At 34.2% G+C, this 9,968-nt stretch overlaps 1 non-coding gene across 1 annotated transcript; it reads right to left on the bottom strand.

The window, feature by feature from the left end:
• Window positions 1-3,031: 3,031 nt before the first annotated feature.
• On the bottom strand, window positions 3,032-3,138 carry LOC125175803 (U6 spliceosomal RNA). Its single transcript, XR_007155978.1, has one exon. It is a non-coding gene; the product is annotated as a U6 spliceosomal RNA (small nuclear RNA).
• Window positions 3,139-9,968: the final 6,830 nt, after the last annotated feature.

Raw genomic sequence — 9,968 nt, 5'->3', positions numbered from 1 at the left:
TCCCTCGTTTCCTTCAGACTTCTGCTCAAATGACATCTTACGAAGGTCTTCCATGGCTATCATATAAACCAGCAATACTCCCTTGCCAGTACTTAGTCCCCTTTCCCTGCTTTATTTTTCTCCATAGCACTTATTACTAAGTGATCCCATAATATATTTACCTATCTGTCATTTATTATCTTCCTCCTCCATTAACATATAAGCTCCCACAAAGTAAGGACTTTTGGTCTTTTTTGTTCACTGCTGTGCCTGCAGTTCCTGTATGAGTGCCCGGACATAGTTGCAACTCAATAAATATTTGTTGGATTAATGGATTCATTGTTGTAAATAGAAACACGTATTAATACTTATGAAACTCCAGCATGCAAATGTAGCATGACATTTCTCTCTGAAATCAGTTCCCTGCAAATTATATCTACATTAAATATAACTCAGTTATCTGTCATTAAAGAATTAAACCATTCTAACACAATAGAAGAGTACAAATGGAGGCCAACTTGTCATATGTCTAAATATTTAAGAATTATTGAACAAGCTAAAAATGTTAATATATAACATGTCTTTCTACCCTGATAAATATGCCTTATTAAGGCAAAATCTTCAAGCCAGATTTTTTAGAAATTATTTTGAAATAAATGAAAATTCACTTCTATGCCTTTTCACTTTTGTTTAGTTTTGGGGTGTGCGTGGTGAGAGAGAGAGAGAGAGAGAGAGAATAAGAGAAAAAGAGAGAGACCGTATGTTTTGTTTATTTTTGCCAAGAATTGACAGTCTTCAAAGTGAGAATTTGAGGTGCAGACTTTTTGAAAATATTCTGATAATCTCATACATAAAAGCAGTAGCCAACCTGGTCCTAACAGAACCAAATTTGGGGTAACTTTTCATGTTGGCCCAATAGCCCTAGCTATTATTCATTGTACAAGGAAACTGAACTGGGAACTGATACTAAAAATATTTTCAGTATAATCCAATAGCTTTTGATGCCCTTCTTTCAAAATAAACACTACAAGATGATTAAGAGAAACAAATATGTAAGTGAAAAAGAATGAAAGAGAGGTTTTAATTCATGTGAGAGTGAATTATTAGTGCCTTTGGGAAATAATAAAATGTAGACAACATGAGCTAACCCCAAAGGACTAGATAATCCAGATGTAAAAACATGACACAGAGGTACAAATAATTCACCCAACAATATGATTTCAGGAAAACTTCTAAATAAGGCATAGCAGTGTAGCATAGTTGTATTTATAAATCTTGAAATAAATGTTAAAAGTAGAACTCAAAGATTAGCTTTCATAAGAAAGACAACAACAATAATAATAGAAATAATTTTATATCATTTATTTTGTGTCAGGCATTGTTCTAAGTGCTTTTCATATATGCATTCATTTAACTCTAAAAATGATCACTTTGAAAAAGGCACTACTATTATCCTCAACTTAAAGACAAGGGAAATGAGCCACTTAACATTCAAGTCACTTGCCCAAGGTGGTATAGTTGAAATTTGAATTTAGTCCTGTAGTTCTTGAGTTCATACTCTTAACTACTACTACTACTCTACATTTTCTTTAGCCTAAACAATATAAACATAATTAAAATAGTAACTGTACCTTAGGTGTATACAGTGATTTATGATGCACAAAATGTCACTCTACATTCATTACCTTATCAGAGACTTACAAATACTCTATGTTACATGTAATCATGTTATTCCTGTGTTACATGTAAGGATCTTTAAAGGCTTTGCTTTTTGGATAAGCAAGGCAAGAAAAAATACTCCACTTGTGAAGGAAAAATTAAGGTTGCACAGGATTAGTAAAGCAATGGGTTTCCAGTCCTAATCTCCTTAGGGCGGCACTTAGAGCATATACATGGCTTCCAACCAAAAGACGTGACTGCAAAGATTGCAATGTTAAATTCAGTTAGCCCAAGAGTCCGAAGTGAGGAAAATAATTCTTCACTTGTGTTGCCATTGGTCTCAACATTCATTCCCTTTCTTTATGAAATAGAAAACTAACTTTTGCTTTGAGAAAACTGTTCTTCTATCCATTACAATCTTATGGTATGTGATTTTGTGCTAGACCAGTCATGCATTTGAAAACACTGGAGTTGATTCATGCCCTGACCCCCAAAAAACTATGTGTTTCTGCTGTAGTTACTCTAGTTCCTATCCTTTTAAAGCTTGGTTCTTCACCTCTCTTTCTGCTGCTTAAACTCTGAAAAAACATTTTCTTAGGCAGAACAATTGATTTGAACCAGCTTAATTCTAGTTAATTCTGTTGAATTCCATTAAATTCTATTAAATAAGTTTAATTCTAGCTGATTCCGATGAAGTAGAATCAATTTCTGTTGCTTACAACCAAGAATCTTAACAGATCATTTTTATTGATTGATTGATTGATTGATTGATTTAGAAAAAGAGAGACAATGAGAGAGAGTGGGCACAAGCCGGGGTGGGGGTGGGGGGAGAGATGGAGGGATAGAGAGAGAGAGAAGAATCTCAAGCAGGCTCCCTGCTCAGTGCAGAGCCTGACATGGGGCGCAATCTCACGACCCTGGGATCATGACCTGAAAAGTCAAGAGTTGGATGCTCAACCGAATAAGCCACCCAGGCGCCCCTATTTATTTATTATAATCACCATTTTCAAGGGTTTTTTTAATTCCAGTTAACAATGAGTGTAATATTAGTTTCAGGTGTACAAATAGTGACTCAACAATTCCATACAACACCCAGAGCTCATCACAGCAAGTATACTCCTTAATCCCCATTACCTATTTAGCCCATCCACCCACCCATCTCCTCTCTGGTAACCATCAGTTTGTTCTTTATAGTTAAGAGTCTGGTTCTTTGTTTACCTCCCACTCTCTTTTTTTTTCTCTTTGTTCACTTGTTTTGTTTCTTAAATTCCACATATGAGTGAAATCATACGGTATTTGTCATTCTCTAACTGACTTATTTTGTTTAGCATGATACTCTCTAGCACCATCCAGGTTGTTCCACTATGTATATATATGCCACATCTTCTTTTTTAAAAATATGTAATGCTTGATGAATTTACGTGTCATCCTTGCATAGGGGCCATGCTAATCTTCTCTGTATTGTTCCAATTTTAGTATATGTGTGGCCAAAATGAGCACTGTTACATTTTCTTTATCCATTCATCAGTCAATGGACACTTGAGTTGTTTCCATAATTTGGCTGTTGTACATAATGCTGCTATGAACATTAGGGTGCATGTATTCCTTTAAATTAGTATTTTTGTGTTCTTTGGGTAAATACCAAATTTTGTGCCCTTCAGGTCAAAATATTTTTTGGAGAGGTGAAAATTTTAAATTAGGAAACCACTGAAAATAGAAACATAATTTTCAGTTCAACCAACCCCTCCAAAACCTTCTTTCAGACAAACTATGGAACCACCTAAAGGAGAAAAACTTAGAGTTCACTCCAAAGGCTATTTAGTAACATTCTAAATCCTAAATAATTTAGCAGTGGAAACAAAAAAATATGTATTGAATTAAATTAGATTCATTGAGTTTCCTTTCTGGTCTCTTTATTCTTCTAGGGCATGATTCTATGATTCGATAATGAAATGCACTTTAGCAATCATTTCAATAGGGTCGTCACCAAAAATTTCAAGTTCTTCATCTTATTTAATTAGTTTTAAACATAGTGTTATCCTTACACAAGCCTAAATTCCTATTTTAGAAAAAAATTCATATGCAAATAATGATTCTCATGGAATGAAACAGTGAGGAATGAATGACTACTATCTGAATAGACTCTAAATATGATAAATGTGAAATGCAGTGACAAAGGCAGCCAAAGAATAGATTTCTTCAGAGACTATCACTGTTGAGCATTGACCATAATTCCAAGCAAGATCTTGACTAAAATTCTAAGTAAAAATACTTGCAAAAATATCATATTTTATCAACTTTAAAAACTTTCACTGTCTAACAAATATACAGAATGTGTATTTGTAATCGTAATAGTCACAGAATGTTTAGATCTTAAATAGCATGAATAGCCAGTAGGAGAAAAGAAATTATGTAGAAGGATTCCAAATCCCAATATGTTTTTGTATATATTTCTATGTGATTACTTATCGACTAAATACATGTAAGCTATACATCAAAGACTTAGATACATCAAGCTTTAGAATTGAAAAAGATTTGTGTGCCCTTTTAGTCTGATTTTCTCATTTCCTTATTTTAAGAATAATATGTGAAAACTCTCTGTGGAAGCTCTGTTTTGCTCTTATTTTCAAATATGAGAATTCTTAGGTCTGGAAGAGTTAAGAACTTGCTACATCACATGGCTAGTTAGTGGCCAGCCTTAACTGGCCCCCAAAGAAGGTTCCCCTAAAGAAGATGGTAAACAAGCAAACAACAACAATAAAAATCAGTAATCTAAGTAATAATAAATATTGTCAAAATGCTAAAGGGGGAAAATGGTAAACAGTACCACAGTGGAAATGGGATATTAAATTAGGTATTCAAGGAAACTATCGCTAGAAATCATGGCTGGGATATGAATCATGAAGAGGAATCAGCTGTGATAAACTATGTTGTGAATGAGGAAAATGTCAAAGGCAAAGCCATGGATCTCTTTCAACTGTGATAAAGTATAAAATAACATCCTACGTGACCTTTTTTAAACCCCTATTTAATCCTAAAAGTCAAGTTCCTTCCATTATACCACCGTGTTTACATGTGGCTTAGTTTCTCATGAAATCTCCCCAAAAGGGAGAGATCACATATACATTTAACATATGTGCAGATACATAACAGAATTTTAGTTTTGTAAAATACTTTCAAACACATTATTTCATTTGATGTTTACAAATAATTCTATACAGTAGGCAAGGTAGATGTTACTGGGAATGAAATGAACATCAGTTTTTTTCAAAACCTGGTCTTACCACTAAAACAACTTTAATCCTTGGGCATACAACTTTTAAACTCTCTGTAACTAGATTTCTTCAATGGTCAGGGTGTACCTTTTTTATAGGGTTGTTGTAATAATAATGTAAAGATATTCTTCAAAATGTATTTGATCAAGGTACGTAGGAATTTTAAATAATGATTCTGAATAAATGCAATTTTTAGTTAAGGAATGAGAACTGGAACACTCAAAACTTTCAGTGGCATATTAAAGTCATACTACAGAAATGTGTTAGAAATTTAAATCTTTTACATTTGGAATCTCTACTCTTCCTATCCTTTTAGCCATTGCCTAATTACATATAAACTCTATTACATAAGGAATCTTTATGCTATTGAAACACAGCAATGTTAACAATCTAACTTACTTCTAAACAGCTGTTAGTTATGGCTTGGACCTGGCTTTTTGTTGCAGTAGGTTGTGGTATTGGTAGTAGTTTTTTGTTGCTGTTGTTATTTACCTTGGGGGTTAGCTTGTTTTTTGTTTTGTTTTTCTTTGTTTTATTTTAGGGTTGTATGATGTTTGAATACACAGGAAGAATGGATGAAGTGTGACATTAATGAACCAGCAGTGTTGGTTGCTTGGATTTTGTGCTCATCTAATCTTAGAGGATTCTTTATGAAGCAAGGGAAGGCTAACATGTTACAAGTAAACTAGAAAACAAATGTATGAAAGTATTCTCTCCCCATATTTTAATTTAAGCTTTTATATATTCATCCAAATAGTCCAACCACCTTTCCCATCACACTGCTATCTGGGGGAAGAAAATTATTCTGTTGTTAAGATTTAGTCAGAGCTTTGAATACCTTGAACCCAGAAATAACCCAGCTGCTCCTTGGAAACTTCCCTCAAGTGAACTCAGATTTATGCAAGAATAACCCCACAGAGGCAAAATAAATAGAGTTTTCAAAGATAGAACTGCATTAAAAACTGCATATTTGGCCACACTTACACATCAAAGTTTACAATCTTCCACTGACAATTACATTATAGTGTAACTATTATCTGTCCTTGATCTTGGCATCAGAAAGTCAATGTTAATCCTTTGCAAGCCAAATTAGATGTAGAACAGAAGAAGATCAAGATGAAGTTCTAATTTTATGGAAAATCATACAAAGATGTTCCATAACCTTCACAGTCATTTCCTATAGAATGTTACATTCATGCTATCTACAATGAGAAAATTGAGATTCATAAAAGATAAGCTGTTTATCGAAGGCCACACAAAAAGTGACAGAATCAGGATTTGATCTCCAGTCTCTGTAGAGAGGATCTTTCTACTATATAGGGTCTCTCCAGTTTAGAGCATCTTAAAGATTTCATAGCAATGTTGCATACATTAGCTTATTTCCAACCTAAATTGAGCTTATTTAATTAGCAATGATGAAAACAGAAGGTCAAGCGCTAAATAGAATCAATTCAGTCAACCCTCCCTATTCATCATTTTCTGTTTATACTGCAATTACTTTTTAATAATTTCAGAATACAATCTCATTTGTTAGTGGGGGAAAAGAGGAGTTGGGAAGGATTTATAAGCAGTGATTAATTTTTTAAATATATAGCTGGAAAAGACAAATTGCTTTCCTGCTTCCTTATTATGCTAGCTAATGCTTATCATTTCATACACATGTCAAACGCTAATTGATTAAACTTTGAAAGAGGAAGGGAAAGAACAGCATCTCACTTTGAAATATCTTTGAGAACTTCAAATTAAAATGAACAGAAGATAATCGGGGGTGGAGGGAAACTCACACACTCTTCATTTCAAACCAAGAGCTCACAAAAGATACCAATTCAAACCTCCCACCTGCTTGGCAATTTGAGAAAAAAAGACCAACTTATTAATATGCTCTTTTAGTTAATTCTAACATCTTGATGGTAAGTGGGCATCTGTATACTTGTTTTCATTCAGTAATCTTCTGTTTGCATCATTTTCCACATGATAAGCCCACAACTCAAAGCAAGTTTGATGTGTACCCTGATAAAGCTAATCTGGCAGCAGGCAGTTTGGAAGGCTTTTCTGCATAGCAAATTAGCAGTTAGGTAATTTCTCCAAGGAAGAGTGGGAGGAGCCCTGGGTCTTTTAAAATGCCAAATAGATCCTTATTGTCATCAAGTCTTTTTTCCTTAACAAAGTTAACTTCTTTAAGTGTCACTGAGAGAGAGCTAGGGTCCTTTAGAAAATGAATATGGATTCCCTGGTAGTGAGCTCAGGATCATAGGTCCATGGCCAGAAACTAAACTATATTTCTGACCAACTACTTGGCAAATACGAGTCATTACATGTAAAGGAGAATTGCCCAAAGTGTGAAGCCCTCATATCACACAACACACAAAAGTCAATTCCATATCCCCACTGCTTTGATTGCTCAGTGAAAGCAACACACTCACTTAATGGGGAGAAAGCACCAAATTTCTATGCATACCAAACACTTACAGCAGTCACTAGGCCCTCCAGACCACTACAGGGCTTAGTTCCTAGTCCATTGTTTCCATTTCCCTTTTTTAAGATCTCCTAAATGTTGCAGTGAAAAAATGGTACTCCAGTTGCCTGAAATAATTAATGTGTTTCTAATGTCTCTTTCCAACAGAACACGATTTAGCTATTAGCCTGACTAAAGGCTCTTATTAGTGTCTTCCATCAGGAACCAGATTCTTAGAATGTCAGAGGTTTATAAAGACTACATCTTGCAACATTCCATTTAATACCTATATCTATATGATTTCTCTTAACATTACTGCAATTGTTCTTTAATGCAGAACTAGTTGCAAAAGCTAGTCCAAAATCAGTCCAAATCTGAAGAATTCACCAATTTAAAGGAAATGTAATTTTATTACTTCAGTAACATATAATTACAACAACAAAAAATAATCAAAATCTTAGGTGGTGGTTTTCAGCTAGAAATCAGCTTTTCATTTACTCTCCGTATAGATTCAGTAAAAATTGACTGAAAATAGTTTTCTTAAAGAGGTTATACTTCCTTTTCTCTTATTCCAACTTAAAAGTTAGTTGCCAAAAAAAACACACCACAATTTGTTAATAGAAAATGTAAAGATAAATATCAAATGAATCTAAGAAGAGTTACCACAAATTCTGAATTAGTAAAAACTTAGATTTTACTATAATAAAAACTAGGTTAAATCATCTTTTTATCATTTATTGAACATTTAACATACGTTAATGTATATAACATATGTTATATACATTAACGTATGTTAAATGTAATAACGTGCATGCAAGCTCCTTCTGTAAATGTATTCAATACATTAGTGAATAAAATAATCTGGGACTGAGGGAGAGAGATAAACAATAAAAATGTTGGATAGTTCTAAGTGCCATGCAAATTAAAAAAAATAATAATAAGGATAGGATAGGGGAATGGGGAGTGTTTGAAAGTACAAGTTGTAATTTAAGATGTCCTGGCCTGGTTAGGCCTCATACAGTAGGTATTATGTGATCAAGGTAAAGTAAGTAAGAGGGAATCATGCTGGGTCATGAGTTTTCTGGCAAAGGGAAGGTAAGTGTGAGGTCCCCAAAGTGTAAATATGCTGATAGGTTTGAACATCATCAAAGCATGAATGTGCCTACAGCAGACTCAGCAAAGGAGAACACAGGAAAAGAAAAGGACAAAAATCTGTGGTGGGGGTAGGAGGCCACAATCAGGAAGGATTTGGAAGGACTCACTTTCACTCAGTGAGACAGGGAGCCACTGGGGGGGTTTGAGCAAAGGGAGGACATACTGAACACATTTCTGAAACTATCATCTGGCTGCTGTGTTGAGAATAGATTACAGGAAGGCAGGGATTGAAACAGGGGAGCAATTGTAGGCTATTCTGCCAATCAAGGTAAGAGGTGATGGTAGCTTGAACCAGAAAAGAAGTAAAAGGTACAAGCGGCTTCAATGACACCCACCTTTGATCTCTTTCCCTCAAGTACTTTGTTCTCCTTAAATAACAGGATTTGTTGTGCTATATTGTCATATATATTTTTGTAATATTTCTCTCTAAATAGACTGTGAATACCTCGAAAACAGGGACTATATCTTACTCATTCTGTACTGTCAAAGTTTAGCACTCTGCCAATCATTTGAAGGTGCTCTCTATACACATTTGTTGAATAAAGTTAAAATTAATCACAGTAAACAATATTGGATTTTTCATTTCAGAATAATTTTTTAAATGTAATTGAGAGGTAAAAAAAAAAAAAACGAGAGGTTTGAATATAGAAAAGCCAGCCAGAATTACTAAGCTGTGAGATAGCAAAAATATAATGTATTTTGTGCCTTACCGCACTGTGAAGTAATTCACATTTAATGGTGATCTGTGGCTCTTTAATAGTATCATATATTTTCTACAAAAGCATAACAAATTTTACATTCTTTAAATTTGGCTATTGAAGAAAGAATGCCAAACTCTTCAAAATCTTAACTGTAAGAAAGATGACCATGTTTTCAGAAGTACTCAGGAGAGAAACGGTTCTTTAAGAAACCACAGATTAAACGGAATGGAGTTACATTATAGAATTACAGATAATACACAATATAAAAGTGTAGAATTAGATTTGTACTCAGGATGCCTTTAGGAAAAGCTATATTAACATAGAATTGTTGGATCTAATTTGAAAAATGTTTCATGGGACATAAAGAGTATAAAAATGCCAAAACCTTCCACCAAAACTGACTATAAGGATGAATTGGAAAATAATGGTTTTTAACCCTTATTTATGTCTTTAACAGGAGTATAGAAAATATGGATTTCTCTTCTAGAATAATTCATTTTTTCTGATCATAAAAATAAATCACATAATTTTTTGCCAACAAAACATTTTCTCGAGCTGCCTGGGTGGCTCAGTCGGTTAAGCATCTGATTTTGGTTCAGGTCATGATCTGGCAATCGGTGGGTTTGAGCCCCATGTCAGGCTATGCGCTGACAGTCTGGAGCCTGCTTGGGATTCTCTCTCTCCCTCTGTCTCTCTGCCCCTCCCCACTTGCGCTTTTTCTCTCTCTCTCAAAAATAAATAAAT

The sequence above is a fragment of the Prionailurus viverrinus genome, chromosome C2, assembly GCF_022837055.1.
Source record: "Prionailurus viverrinus isolate Anna chromosome C2, UM_Priviv_1.0, whole genome shotgun sequence".
NCBI classification, from domain to species: Eukaryota; Metazoa; Chordata; class Mammalia; order Carnivora; family Felidae; genus Prionailurus; species Prionailurus viverrinus.
This window is presented reverse-complemented; position numbering and strand designations above follow the sequence as displayed.